Source organism: Tamandua tetradactyla, chromosome 15 (genome assembly GCF_023851605.1).
Source record: "Tamandua tetradactyla isolate mTamTet1 chromosome 15, mTamTet1.pri, whole genome shotgun sequence".
NCBI lineage: Eukaryota > Metazoa > Chordata > Mammalia > Pilosa > Myrmecophagidae > Tamandua > Tamandua tetradactyla.
In genome coordinates this window covers 4,199,827-4,216,052 of record NC_135341.1, presented here as the reverse complement: position 1 = coordinate 4,216,052, position 16,226 = coordinate 4,199,827, and the positions used below count along the sequence as shown (strand labels likewise).

The 16,226-nt window shown below is 38.5% G+C and overlaps 1 long non-coding RNA gene across 1 annotated transcript in view; it reads right to left on the bottom strand.

Moving 5' to 3' along the window:
• LOC143656907 (uncharacterized) overlaps positions 1 to 16,226 on the bottom strand; it is a 395,508-nt gene that overhangs the window by 43,099 nt on the left and 336,183 nt on the right. The window contains exon 4 of the long non-coding RNA XR_013162628.1: positions 557 to 736. This is a non-coding gene — a long non-coding RNA (uncharacterized LOC143656907). The remainder of the gene's footprint in view (positions 1 to 556; positions 737 to 16,226) is intronic.

The window sequence follows — 16,226 nt, the reverse complement described above, 5'->3', positions numbered from 1 at the left end:
AAAAAAAAAAAAAAGATGTGAGAGAGAATTGAGAAAGGGGTTAATTCACTTATATATTAAATAGTTAAGTTGCGATTATACTAACAAGTGGATTTCCAGATTCTGTAGATCTGTTGTTTCTCTCATTGATGCTGGTCAAGACATTGTAAGAAAAAAAATAATGTAGTTGTTTATCCAGATTCACTCAGCTGCTCTACTTGTTGGCATTGCAGCTTGAAAGGAAAGCCCAGGAACTCAGAAGTGCAAAACGGTGAACATGGCTCTCCTGGTACCCTGTATCAGTTGTGAACACGGCTCTCCTGGTGCCCTGTATCAGTTGTGAACACCGCTCTCCTGGTGCCCTGTATCAGTTGGACTGACATGGAACAATTGTACATCCTACTCTTCCCATCTTCCAGGGATCATGTGCTTACCCTGGGGTCGGGAATGGAGCAGGGAGTCAACACTAGCATTTTCCTTTCTGATAAGTTGCGAGTTTCAAATGGCCATGAAGCCTCAAAGCATCTGCCAGTTATGCTACTCCTTTTTGAGAAAATTGTTATAGTAAGATGCTTACCCAGAGGTTGGCTTCCTTTTCCCATTTGTCCAGTCCAGATTAACCACAGCTGGTTGAACTGGAGCTCTCTGTGATCGGAAGTGACCTTTACGGTGATGCGGCTTGAGAATACTATCCGATAGGAATGGTCTATCTTGGAGAGTGACCAACTCTTCCAAATAGTTATTCTCTCTTGGGGAGCTAGAATGCAAGATAAGCACAGAGAATTGAAAATCAGCTCAGTAGGGGGATAGAAGCAAATGGGGAGAGAAAAAATCTGAGTCATGATGACAGCTGAGTTAAGGGCTACTCTTGGGTCATTAAAACCAGTGTGTGACGGTGAATACTTGAGATGTGAACAAGATTAGGCTCCATTGTTGCCAAGAGGATTTCTACTGTTTACTTATATTACAGAATATTCTAACAGCAAAACCTCTATCATCTGAGATCATCAAGTGTCTTTTTCTTGCCACTTGAAGGAAACTGTTAAAAGAGAGTGCCTATGGTTCCTCAAAAAGCTAAACAAATAATTACCATGTGACCCAACAATTCTACTTCTGGATATATGCTCCAAAGAATTGAAAACAGAGATTCAAACAGGCATTTGTATATCAACATTCACAGCAGCATTATTTACAATAGCAAAAAGATGGAAATACCTGCATTCTTCAAAATGGATAAACAAAATGTGGTATATGCATACAATGGAAAATTATTCGGATACGTGCCACAAAATGGGTGAATCCTGAAAACATAATGCTAAATGTAATAAGCCAGACACAAAAGGACAAAAAATTTATGATTTCACTTATCTGAAATATCTAGACTAAGCAAATTCATAGAGACAGAAGGTAGATTAGAGATTACCAGGACCTGGGAGAGGTGGGGAAAGGAGAGTTATTGCTTAATGGGTACAGACTTTTTGCTTGAGGTTGTGGTAGTATGAAACTATATGTATCTCAATAAAGTACATTCTTAAAGTTAATCCATTCCTGTGGCTGTGGGCTCATTGTAAGCATATCTTGTGATGAGGCTACTTCAGTTAAGGTGTGACCCACATCATTCAGGATGGGTCTTAATTCTCTTACTGAAGTCCTATATAAATGGGATGAATACAGAAAAAGAAAGCCATAGAAGCAAGATGAAATCCAGAAGAAAAGGGAGGGGCTGGCAGATGCTGATGTGTGCCTTGCCAAATGTGGCAGAGGAGCCAGGGATTTCAGGCAGCTGGTCTTTGGAAAGAAAGCATTGCCTAGATGGTGGCTTGATCTGGACATTTTTCTTAGCCTCAAAACTGTGAGCTTGTAATCTAACAAATACCATTGTTAAGGCCAACCCATTTCGTGTTATCTGCTTGAGCAGCCTAGGAAATGAAAACAGGGGCCATGAAAAAGTTTTGGCTATATGTGGTGGTGACAGCAGCACAACATTGTAAATGTAGTTACTGTCATTGAAACATAATTACTGCCACTTAAAATGGAAAAATTTATTTTCTCCCATTTCTAACCATCAAGTTTTGGTTGAGATCAAGAGATCTCTGTGTTGCTGTTTTAGTTACAGATATTATAGCTAGTTGTTGAGTAAGTAAGCTTAAATTTGCATTCTGCATTGTTCTCAGGTAGAGAACAAAATCTCTGAGAAGTAAACGACTCACACAAAACATTTCCTAGGACTGGATTTGAAATTTTTCTAATTCACTCTCCTTTTTTCTTTGCTGTGTCTTTACACTTCATTAGATCCCACATATCGTTTATCAGAGACAGGAAGTGCTTTCTCAACACATTTATCCAAGAGTCATAATTTCCTCATTAATAAGCAAACCTGTATTAGAGCAATAGGCTATACCTGAATAAAATTATGCTATATATTTACTATCCACTTTTTCCAGAGAACTCACTAATTCTCAAATGCTTCTGTTTGAAAGAGGGCAAAATATTACTTATTTTCCTCAAAGCTCATTTCAAATTTTGTTGAAAACAGTCTACTGAACACAATTATTACCTTGCTTCAGCCAAGACGTTACAAGTGCTCCCAGAGAGCTCTCAGACACCACCCGAGGCAAGGAGAGGTGAATCTCAAGGCCAAAATCAGACATAGAAACCAACAATGTCCAATATGTGTAAGTGGCCTATCTGAATCAGTTTAAATTAAAAAAAGAAATAAAATAAAATGCATGTATAGGCTATTTCTCAGCAATCCATCCTCTGGGAATTTGGAGGGAGATCCAAAGAAAGGAGGGGAGATAAGTTACATGTGGGTGGATTTCACTAGAGTTTCATTTGATATAAAGCATTCAACACATCATAAGCTGCAGACCATTGTAACTGGAGGGTCTTAAAGATTTGAGTCCAGCCTCCTTCTATTGTGGTGAGGAGAGTGGGAACAAGAGAAGTGGGAGGGCAGCCACGCCACCAAGCTGGGCACCGGGCAGAGGCACCACCAGAAGCACCAGAAGTGCAGCAGTTATGAGGAGGTGATTTGGGGTCAGGCAATCAGGAGAGGTTCCAGCCACTTATTGTGTCCAGCCACTTATTGTGTCCCACTTAGCTTGAATGTCCTCCCAGGTAAAATACCTAGTTCATAAGGTGAGGTATGAGGCTTAAATGACATGCACATCGTTTAACCTTTGTTTGTGAAAATTCTTCTCTCCTTTGCTTCATGTCCAGGGCACTGTGGCTGGGAGAGGTCCTGAAGGTAGAGCCGGGGGATGTGCTGTAGTTGCATTTCCAAATTCTTTCATATTTTGCCCTAAAACCCCCAAAAGACTTGACTCTTAGGTGCATCCCAGAGAAGATGCTCAAATCACTATTTTTGAAAGTGAAGAGACCTCAATGACAGACCTCTATGCTGAAAAACACCTTAGATATCTTTAGTCTAATTGCATCTTTTTTGTATCCTGTATCACAGGGGTCACATTTCATTCTTTTTCCATGTGAGTATTCCATTACTGCCGCACCATTTGTTGATTTTTTTTTGTTTGGTTGGTTTTCTGTTTGTTTGCTTGCTTTTGGAAAGTGCATGGGCTGGGAATTGAACTTGGGTCTCCCACATGGCTGGTAGGAATTCCACCACTGAACTACCCTTGCACTCCTGCTAATCGTACCTTGACTATGAAGTACTCAAAGGCAAGGACTTGCTCATCATTATTTTGGGGGCTGGGAATCCCGTTACGGTGCTGAGCACACATGAAGTCTTGTGGAAGGTGGGAAGAATCATTTAATGGTCTTTTAGCCTGTCTTTGCTACAAGGGATCACCTTTGTCAAAGAAGGTCAGATAGCCCCCTCCAACCTTAAATTGATGATAACAATAACTAACATGAAGTGAGCCCTATCTAACCAGGCGATGGGCTAGCCACTTTACATTATCTCTTCATAGCAAGCCTGGGAGAAAAAGATTAACATTATCCTCATTTTACAGATGGGAAAATTGAGGCACAGAGAGTTTAAGTAATTAGTTCACCCAAGATCACACCACTAGTAAGTAGTAATGTCGGGATCCATTTCTAGGCAATCCTGGGCTCCTAACACCTGATTTTATTCTCTTAACACCTTTTGGGTCTCTAAATGATGACAAAAAAGAGTTTCTAATTTTTCCCCTACCCTATTATTCTTGCAAACTCCTGTAATTCCTTTACCTTGGCCAGAATTCCTATCTTTGCCATAAACTAGCAAGAGGATAATGCAGATTTTAGTTTATTCAGTATTACATTATTGATGTCACAGTCAGAGTTGGACTCTTAAAATCCACACATATGCTTCACATGCACGCACACGTGCCCTCACACACACATATGCATGATGTGAATCACTGCACATGGGCATAATGAAAAGAGAGAGTGCTGTTACACAATTGCTACAGCTGCAAATCATCCTCCACCAAAAGAAATCAACCAAGTTGAGAGTATATGTTACAAAAGCAAAGTAAAGCCATGTGTTTGTCAACATTTGGGAAAACAGAAATTTAAATCCAAGACCAGACATTAAATATCATTATGTAAGACACTACTGCTGCGTCAAGTCCCTGCAAGGCTTAACAACAAAATTAGCAATAAATTCTGACAGCCCCATCTATCAGCTCTGTTCAGCCAATCCGACGGCAATATTGTGTTTCTGTGCAGGCCCAGGAAACACATACTTGCTGAAGGAAAAAAAAAAGCACTTGATTCAATTTGGTTTCAAATAATTGATTCATTGAAATTCTGGGGCTGAAGAAAAATGCATTTCTAATTTATAGAAATCGCTATTTGAAATTTAGTTATGACTGCTCAGAGAACCCCTGGAACTAAATAAATTTAAGTCAACACATTTAAGAAAGCATTAAGGGGTACCTAATGACAGTCCCTCCAATTATCACTCCAAATAGAACTGGCATGGAAATCTGCCAAAAGCCAATTCTCTTCTCCCCCAGCTGTGGTTGTCGGGTGGTGCGATGCTTGGGATCCCTGCTGGGGTACGCTGAGACCTCTTTACAGACAACAAAAAGCACAGGAGCTTGATGCTGCCTTTGAGGGAGAACAGCACATTCTGGATAGGAAAGTGAGGGGGAGGGAACAAAAATATTATAAAATCCAAAACAATGATTTTTAGTTGCGGCCCAAGACCCTTTTGGGAGGATTCTTTACAGGTGCGTGGCCTCTTTGGGTGGATGCTGTCTGCTTATAAGCAGCCCCATTACCTGCAGTGGGCTTGCTCTCTGATCCAGAGTTAGCCCTGCTGCTTAGACAGCTGGGAAGGGCCACTTCAGACCTGTCTGGCTATCACAAGGCAACTTTGTACATTATTATGTGTGACATCTGAGTAAGAAGGGAGACTCTAATTTGCTGCTTTTGCCCTATTCTTCTGGTACATTAAGGTGGGTTAGATTTCATCCTGTCTCTTAATTGTTGCACTAAAATGCAGCCAAGGAGTGTAGAAGAGAAAATATCTCCAGGTTACTTTGGTAACCATGGTCTCCGCAGATGAATCAGGGGGTCAGCCAGGAACTCTAAATTAGAGGAGTAAACTTGTGACCTCAGAAAGTCTGCTGAGAACTTTCCAATAATTAGTTCATAAAACCCAATCCTAGAAATCCTCCAGATAAACAATGAAATCTGGTGACCTGGTTTGGCCTCTTTCCACTGCTGTGATGAGAATGCACACTCCTGTCTTTTGGTTGACTGTGGCCCAAATGCAAAATTGCTTCTTTGGGGAAGTAAGTAAGATCCTGGTTTGAAAGAAATGAGGATAGAACTGAAAGATGGTTGTCTTTAAGCATTTTAGCTAGCATGAAAATTTCATTTATAGGCTTATCATTTCCAGGTCCCTCCCTACCCATTCCAATCAGGTCCCAGCTACTACTTTTAGTAATACCCACTGGACACAAACTAGGATATGACCAGAATTGGAATATAGGCCTAATTTGCTCTTGGCTTCCATATTCACATATTCACATATTTCTGTGGTAGACACAGAAATATACTACCCAGACTCCCTTCGAGAAAGGATTTGCTTCCCAGCTGCAGGGAATGTGACTAGCAGTGTCCAGCTGTGAGCTCTTGCAGGGTTTCCCTCAGCTGCAGAGAGCTAGCTCACCAGAGGCCATTGCCTCCCCAGTGTGGCCTGGATCCAGTGTCTAAGCAAAGTGCGGGCTATAATACCTGGCCATTCATCTTGACATAGGACATTCTAAAGGCCAGTACTTTTTCCAGAGCTCCTGGACAGGTTGGCCAAGGCTTTGTCAGGGCTGCATCACACTTTGACTTCTGCCTCTGATCGATTATACTTATCCTTTCCCTTTGCAAGTGTTGATTTCCAACATCCTGTCCCTCAATTTTCATTTTAACCTCTATTTCGGAGAGCCTAATCTGTGACAAATATCTCTTGCTCTTCTGTGATGTTACCCCTCTTGGCTCCCTTTTATTCTGCCTCCTCTAAACAAAATGGTAGAAAGGGCTTAACTGGTGGAAGTCTCTAACTCACCTTTAATGTATTATCCAAAGCATGATGTAATAGAATAAGCACAGGCTTTGGAGACAGAGAGCTCTGGGTTCAAATCACCTTCTGGTACTTACTAGCTGAGAAACTTTGGCCATGGTATTTAATCTCTCTGGACCTCAGTTTCCTTTCTGTCAAATGGAGAAAATAGGGTGGTTGCAAGAATTAAATGTAATTGCATATGCAATGCATCTAACACAGTAGGTGTTTAGTAATTGATTACCCATTGGCATTTGACATGCCTTTTATTATAATTTTTTTTTTTTAGATATTCATTTCATTTTTCTTCCATGAGACTAAATTCCTGGAAGACAGGCACTGTGCTGTTTACTTCATCTGGATCTTCTATACGTGCCAAGAATGGCTTAAGGGTATCAAAGGTGTCCTTTCAATAGTGACCAGCCTGAGACTGGATTCTTGGCATGTTTACCTACAATAGGTGCAACTGCAAACTGTAAAAATAGGCAAATAAAAGCTTCAAAGTAGATGTTGCTTTTTATTAGATTGCAAAACTGAATACATAAATGGTTAATAATGTACAGTAAGCATTGTGGTTGACACTCCAAGAGCAAGTACACAATGTTTAATAACATACAGTATGCACTGTGGTTGATATTTCAATGTCCATTCTATTCTACTCTAGATGATCTGTTCAATCTAATCAGCCCATACAAGTCCCCTGGAGTTTTAGCTGGTCCAAGGATTGGGCTGGTCTATACTTGGTCCAAATGTACTGGAGAGAGGGAATTCCATTCTACAGTTCACTGGGAGATTTTCCTCTCACTTCAATCAGGTATGAAAAAGGCAGCATGCTGTTCTAATTAGCATTTAGTTACCAGGAGAACAAGCCTAAGAATGAAGTTGATGTGGAAGATAACAGAACAGAGAGACAGAAAGCTCCTGGGTTCCTTATGACAGTGTTGAGTGGCTGAATCAGTGAAATAAGATGTCTGCACTGTCTCTCACTGTCCTGTTATGCATGAAAATTGATGTCCTCATTGTTTAAACCATTTGAGTCGAGGATTCTGTTACTTTGCATTTGCAGCTGAAAGTGTCCTAACTGATAGGTAAGGCAAACATTCAATATGCAGCCACAACTACTGAAGAAGTCTTTTATGACTAGAGCCATATTCAAATTTTTGCATTTTTAAGCAGAAAAAGAGTATTCAATCTGAGCTTTTCATTTACAGATTAGGAAACTGAGATCACGAAAGGCTGAGCAGGTTGCTGAAAAGACAGAACTCATAAGTAGCTTATCCAGGACTAGAGCCCAAGCTTGACACTCTCTACCCAGACATTAATCCACTAATTTAATATCAATTATTAGTGCCTAATATGTGCCAGGTATTAGGCTTTTGCCTCAGGATCACACTGGTTCCTAAAACACATCCCCAGAAATGAACTCTTACTATAATAATTGAAACTTGAGTCAAAGTAGAATAATTAATGTTTCATGAGTTCCTGTTAAGGCAGAGGCATTTCTAGAATGCTATAGACACTTCACCAACCAGAAAATAAGAATGACCTAAGGAAGAGATGGGAGGGACATTAGGCTGATTGGAAAGATTTATCAGATTGAAAAGAAATACCAGTGCACTCAGAGAAAAGAGATATTTAACCAGATTATCCACAGTCAGAATTGTAAAATGTATTCTTGTAAAAATCATAGGAAAATAGGAAAGAAGGAAAATAAATGTCATTCTACTGAAGTCATATACTTGACCTCACGTCGGGAGTGCTACAGACCATCAAACCAGCTAAAGAATATTTACCACCAAAAGGAATTTAGAAAGGCATTAAGTGAAGTGTAAACAGGTACTGATTCATCAGCACTCTCATCAGCACAGGCTCAGATGGAGTCTGTCCGCTTTGTCACATAAAGCACAGCTTGGGAAGGCTGAGGAGCCTCACCAGAGCAGGGAGGAGCAGAACCCACTGCAGCTTCAGCTACTTCAGAAACATCCTGGTGGCCTTGAGCAAAGCAGTGACCTCTCAAGACTGAGATGGGTCAAGATGTATAGTGTTCACTGAGCAAAGAAGTTACGGTGCTTGCCATCTTCACAGCCCCTTCTGAGGGAAGAAGTTCCTTGAACAGGAAGGGCCATATACTATGTATACTTAAGACATCACTCCAGCCACAACGTTTGAACTTAACCCAAGGGCAGCAAACTTATAGACTAGACTAGTCATTGATCCATAAAGGTGGCTGATCTTAAAAATTTGTCAAACAGAGATAATGGTGGTTGAAGATTGCTGAGCATGTATGGGGAACAATAAGGGGTTGTGAGTAGCACCATAAATGATCAGTTTATGAGGCTGTCCATCATCTTTTGCAGATTTCAGTACTTAAGGACAACTAGAAACAGCATGTCTAAAATATATAAGGGGATTAAAGATTAGCTGGTTCAGAATATTCCTGATCTCCATCCCAGAATCACCAATTAGATCCCTGAACAGCAGAGTCCCAGAATCTGTACTTCAGCAATATGATTCTCATGCATAAAGCTAAAGTTTTAAAGATACTGATCTAATTCAGGCCCTTTATTTTACAGGTGAAGATACTGAAGCACAGAGGGATCACAAAGACAAAGCAAGACTCATTTTCCGTGCTGATTCACCTTTTCTACTGGAAATGTTGCCACCCCTCTTTCCTCTGACTGATGGCTTCATTAATAGTATCCAGCAGCTACATTCTGCTGGCAATGCATTCCCCTTCCTGTGTTTACATTTTGCATTCATTCATTCAAAATACATTTAATAAGTGCCCCTTATGGAACAAGTTTGTCCTCGGCACCAGGGAAACAGAAACAAACAAAACTCTAAGAGCTGTGATCAAGGAGCTACATGTTGCCTCCATAAATAAAATTATATACAAAGGATTCCTTTCCAACTCTTTGCATCTCCTTTCATTCTAAATATCCAGGTGCTTATTATGTGATTAATAACTAGCAGTCTTTCAATAAGAGTTGTTGACAGAACAGAGCCAACCCTCAAAAGTCTATTCAAGATACAACTAAAACTTGCTTCTGCTCACATCTAAAAATAGGAAGGAATGTACTTTCCTACAATGAAGGCTCAGCTAATGCAGCCAGATTTCAAACTGCTCACCCAGATCTAAGACCATCTAAAGTTCTAACAGTAACGATGATTACAGATCTGATAAGCAGCCATGCATACAGAGACCATTAGCCATATAAACCTGGCTTGAGTCCAACAAAGGCCATCTGAGCAGACAGTCCCTGTGGATGATAATGTGTTTCTCTCTTTTATTGCCTGAAGAATATCATGAAATGTCACCAACCAGTGCAGAAAGGACACCATTTTGATTACAACAGAGCAGAGAAAGAAGTAAAAACAAAAATTAGAAAGGAAAAGTACTGCCCAGTGGGGGCAAGGAGCATGCCACAGACAAGAGAGAGGACATTGGGAGAGGCAGAATTGCAGGGCCTGGATGCTGGGGTAGTTGACTCAAAATGAAAGTTTTTGCAAGCATGATGGGAAAATGGCAAGCAAAAGATACAAATATATCACTAATAATTCTCTGGTTATTTGAAGGAGAGAGGGGCTGGGGAAGGAGGCAGAGGGTAGCTCTTCACAGACCTCCCAACTACCACTTAAAGGCCCCCATGGGAGCATCACCGTGGAGGCACAAAGGAAGTATAGTGAGAAAGTACAGAGTGGGAAAGAAAGGGAAGAAAAGAGAACAACATTAGAAGGGAAAATACTGCCTGGTCCTTTGCATACTAAGTCATCAAAACAAGAAATAATAATAATATCTGCAACTCTTATATATAATACTTGACATTTTATGACCTTATTTAGAACTATTTTTAACTTGATACTAATCCCGTCTCTCCTTAGTCACTGCCTACAATCTCTGGGTGCTGAAGTCTCATGAAATTAATAGAATCGGCAATGCCTTGTTTTTTTCCCTATCATTGCTACCCTTTCTGCTTCTCATTAACAGAGGCCACAAATGGCTGTGAGAGCTGAGGCAAGTGGACTAAGCCTAGTGGTACATTGCTTTTTGCAGAATAAAGTAGGATGCTTCTCCCTTTCCCCACCAAATGGCCAGTGGAAAGCAGACACCATTGTTTCAAAGAGATAATCCTGCCAATGCTCCTAGATATTGGTCACATAGTGTGAGTTGTTGGATGAAACATTCAGCATCACCAACAAAATCAGCACATGGGGAGTAAGCTAAAGCTCCTGGTTTTTATGTCCTTCTTAGTATGACACAGTAAATGAAAAAGTCAACATCAATAAAGACCCAAGGAAGAAAAGAAACGTAAATCAAAATAGAAATCAGGCTGGTAAAGATCAGTGAACTGTGAAGCAAGGATTTAAATGTTAAAAGAGATAATGAAATCTCCCCTTCAACCTACATAGTCTCTGATTGCCAAGAATATCTCAGGATTTTTTAATAGGGTCTCATGGGTTTTGCTTGAAAATGGGGTCCCAAAGATTGCAGTAATGTAGCTGTTACTAGAGCATATCACCTCTTCTTTACATGTTGGAGCTTGCAATTTACTAGTCTCCTGCCACCATTAAATGATAGATTGCTATTTTTTCAATAATTGCATAAAATTCCATGTCTGAAGCTGAGATGCTGTCTTCCTATTTTCTCACTTATTGTAAGTGACCCTATTAATATTTCTCTACTTGAAATAATTGGAAAATCCAAAACTGAGAAATAAGCACTTTCCTTTCTTCATTGTTTTCCTTTCTTTATTTCTAACAGCCCTAGGAGATCACAAACATTTGTCCTTAGGGCAATATCAGCAGTTAATGATTCATGTTCTAAGGCTGGAAGTCACCTAATTAACAAAAAGCAATGTTTTACAGAAGCCATTTTTACTTTCAAGCTAATAGCACACAGTATATACAAAAGCTGAATTGCATGCAAGTTTCCAAGCTTGCAGTAGGGTACCAGTTCAAAACTTTCCAATTTAATTTTATCTAACCCAAACTTTAAGTCATTAAAAATGCATCATTTTCATTTGTTTCATTCTGATTTACTGTTGCTTTTACAGTACAATTCATACATCACTTCCTCCCATAATGTGCAAATAAAACTCATTTTTAAATTTTTATTAAATTATAATAAATGAAAATAATGTTAGTTTATTTTCTGTAAAGTATATTCTTTATGGTATTGGTCATTAACAAAATTAGAATCTTCAAAATATTCCAATCATCCTCTTAATGTAAATGGGGACTTGGACTAAGAATTTATTTCATAAGGAGACATTGGGTAAAACTTCTGGTACTGCATCACTATGAGACCATGAATTTTTATAGTGAGGCTGATATTTAAATGAAAATATTGATGATTGAAAACTCCAGTATCTATATATATTTCTGATGCCAATAGCTTTGAAACCATCAAATCCTCAAATTCATCTGATAGGAAATCATGTAGATTCAACATGATCTTACATTTCAAACTAAAGCTGATTTTTCAAGGAATTATCTGCTTGCTCTTCCACAATGCCTGGATACTTTGCATGTCTATTTATTAGCACACCTATCACTTCCTGTTATAATCACTTGTTTGCTTGTTTGTGCTACACAGGCAAGCAGGGATTGTATCTTTGTATATTTATAGAATAGCAAAGTGGTTAAGAATGTAAATTCTGCATTGAAAATTGTCTTGATTTGAATTTATACTCCATGGTTCCTAGTTTGTGCAACTTAGACAAGTTAATTAACTTTAAGTGAAGCTTCCTTATCTGTAAAATGGGCATGATGGTTTATGTTTTTCTCATAAAGCTGATGGGGGAGGGAAATAAAGAAGATGTATTTAAAGTGGCTTGCACTTGGATAACTCACCAAATGTTGGCTATTATTATTTTCATCCCTAGCACTCATTCCAGGGATTAGAATATAGTAGATACTTAATGTTTATCAAAACAGTAAAAACATGAATTAATAAAGCATGTACTATTATTCTTATTTTCAGAAGGAACAGGAACTTGCCCAGTGTTGGTCAGCTAGTAAGTAGCAGAACTGATTTTCAAATTTGGGTCAAAGTCCAAACTCCAGCAAAGAGCTCTCAATCTCCCAGAGAGCATTCAAAGTCTCTTATTGGTTGAGACAAAACCCAAGTTTCAGAAAAGAACCATGTGAATATTTTTAAGAACGCTTAAAAAAAATTATTGGCAGAAATGTCATGATTTGCCTTTCAAATCTCTGCCAATTAATTTGCTAAGAACTAATAGCCATGAAATTGGGACTTTGTTCCCAAATATCTCCCAGACTCAGAAAAATGGAGTCAAATGATATTCTGACAGATAACTTTCTTACTTAAGTGTCTGCCACTCTCAATCTTTGTCACAATGGGCTTCTCATAATTAAAAACCATGGTTCGCAGAGGAGACAAGTGGCAGCTCAATAGATCAAAACTTCCTGAAAAAATTCCATTGCATAATGAAGTACCTGCACACTTGAACATTCAAACCCATCTCTCTAATCCCAAAGGCTTTTTCTTAGTGAAGAGAGCAAGAAAACAATCTAGGCAAGGACACTTCAAGTATGTGTTCTCATTCTTCAGTGATAATTACTTGAGTTACTAGCTTATACCACTGTTATGAAGCAAAGGGTGTTTTATGAGAAAGAAATGAGTTCATTTCTTAACTTTAGGTTGGTGAAATCCCTCATATTTCTTAATCTTGCAGAAATTATTAAGATAGATGTCTATCTCTCTCTCTCTATCTCTATCTAGCTAGCTAGCTAGCTAGCTATCCATCATGAAGATTTTGTTTGCACCGTGCAAGCTTTGCCGCTTTACAACCTAATAGTTATGGGGCTTCTCTTCATATGGTTACAGAAAAGGAAAGAGGCTACAATTTACAAGCAAGAGTTTGTAACTCTGTCTGATCTATACACGTTTTAAAGGACTTCATTCTCAGAGCACATGATTAGAAGATTATCTTTTCCTTTCATACCTCGTACTCATCAAATGGAATTGAATTGCACTTTCCCAGAGCTAAAAGAGATGACCTAATTAAAAATGTTTAAGAACTAGCTGTTGAAGATTTGCCTGAAAAATATGATGGGTATAGCAAACATTTAATTCAATGAGTAAGAATTGAGGGTCTATAACATACACGAGACACGTTCAGCAGATAATAGTATAATGTAGCAATGTCTCTAGACGAAGATTAAAAAATATAATTCTGGGCCTAATGTATTTGTTTTCTTCTAGGCAACAAGAGAAGAATCTTAAATAATCAAGTTTCAAAAAATATACTTTCCAGGTACCTGAACCTTAGAAGTCATTTGGAAATCACACTAGAAGCAAAATTTAGAAAGAGTGAAGTCATAGCATAAAGCATATGGCACTGAGAATTGAAACCAATGAAATACATAGAATAAAATCTTAAACAATTTCATTGCTGAAAATTTCTTTTAAATGTGAATACAAAAGATCATAAAATTCAAAGATTTAATTTACATAGTTTAAAAAAAAAAGACAAAGATGGAGGTCACTGGGAATATATCACCCAATTAAAGTAACAAAAGCGAACATATGCATCAATTTTTCACAACTGTTATAGGTCAGTGTAGCATTTATGAGAATGGATAACATAATCTTTAGAATTTAAGTTCTTGAAAGCAGAACTTTTACAAACCATATTATACATGCACATATAACATGATCTGGGTAAGGGAATGTTTGAAATACAATGCACCAATTCAAGCCTATAAACCTGAAATTGCAAGATTCAAGGGTTTTTCTCAGAATAATCCATTTTTCTACAACAGTTGGCACTGTTAGCTATCTGACACTCTAGCTCTACAATGTGACCTCTCACCTCAAATCAATGAGTTTTTTTTTTACCTTAGTTACCCACTCCCAAGGTCAACACCCTGCCCTCGACATCACCAGTAACTTTAAGATCTCCAAATTCTCAATTACCAATGTCCTGGTCTTTACTCTGGTACTCTCAGCAATTCTTTGAGCTCCAACTACTTTTTAGTGTAATTTATTTCTCTCATTCTTATATCATGACTTAACAACCTTAGATTTCATGGTCCATCACTGTATTGCTCTCTCAAAAGCATCCCTCATAAAGAGTGCTTTGAAAACGGTTGTTTTTCTATTTCTTTGCTTTGTATGTATGTTATATATACAATTAAAAAGTTAAAAAAAATAAAACAAATACAGAAACATTCCTCACTTCTTTGCCTCTCTCTCTCTCTCTCCATCATACTTGCCTCGAAAACTCCCAGCTGTGGTTAAACCCAGCTTTCATATGCCTCTACACCTATACTTGAACTGATGAGTCCTACATTAAATTCCTTAGCACAAATCTTCAATAGGCAGGTTAATACTTTCCATTTGTCTTTGTACATTTCCCTAGAATATTTGTTGTACCACCATCCGAAGTTATTTCACTCTTTTACCTTTCCCCTCCAACTTCCAAAATCACTTATTCTTCAACGATGACCTTACTTCATAGTTCATTAAAGAAAAGAAACAATTAATTGGGAACTTCTTTATCTTGAAACGACTATGTATCTTTTAATATCTGTACTCTCTCTATGCCTTTTCTCTTGTGAAAAATAAAGTATCCTCAATTCCTAAGAAAACATGGGCTTTTTTCCTCAACATTCAATGCCTCTCTCTATTATATCACTTCCAACAGCATACAAACAAAATGCATCTCACCTTCAAAAAAACATGTTAGGAGTTAGATTGCATTGTTATCCCCATGTATTCACTATTTTTTCCTTGAAAGAAGATTATACATTACACCATTACCATGTATGAGGTGCAGTAGCTTTTGTGAGAGGTATATACTTCTCTGCCCCACTGACGTAGGGTTTGACCATGTGACAGTATTTGGTCAATGGAATGTGGATGGGCATAAAGAATGGCAAGTTCAAGCTGAAGATGTAAGGGACAGTGCATAGTATCACTCTCTTATTTTCTCCCTCTTCCATCAAAGGAGCATGTCCCTTCAGCCTGTTTCCTGAAATAAAAAGACCTGCGGTATAGTGCCATAGCTGACCTCTAGCCACTGACATGCAATATGAGAAAAAAACAAACCAGTTTTGTTAAAAGTCACTGAGATTTTAGCTGGCTTGTGTCATCACAGCATAACTTTATTCACCCCTACCTACACATACTTCATTACGCTCATATTTCCAAAATTCTTGTAACAATTGTCAGTAGGGGCTATTTCTACCTCCTCACCTTCCACTCTCTCAACAGTCCAGAATCAGAACTCTTTTCCCAGCATTCCACTGAAATTTCTCTTATCAAAATACTTTCCATATGTCAAAATCAAATGATCATCCCTCTGTCTCATCTTGTTTGACCTCTCAGCTGCAGTTGGCATGGTTGTTCATTCCTTCCTTCGTAAAATATTTCCATCTCTTGGTTTCTCCTGATTTGCCTTCCACCTCATTGGCCATTCCTTCTCAGTCACTTCTGCTAGCTCCTTTTCCTCTTTTCAGTCAATGAAGTGTGAGTATCCCAAACGTGCCTCTGGTCTTCTTTTCCACATTTGCATTCTTTTAAATGACCATATCTGTACCTTGGTTTTAGATACAATTTATATGACAATGACCTCCAAGTTGTATCTTTGGTCCTAGATTCTCAATTTACCTCCAAATTCATTTACCTAACTATCTGCTTGACATCTTCATCTAAGCATCTAATACGCTTTTCAGTCTGAACTTGGACAAAATGTAATCGTTGGCTTTTCCT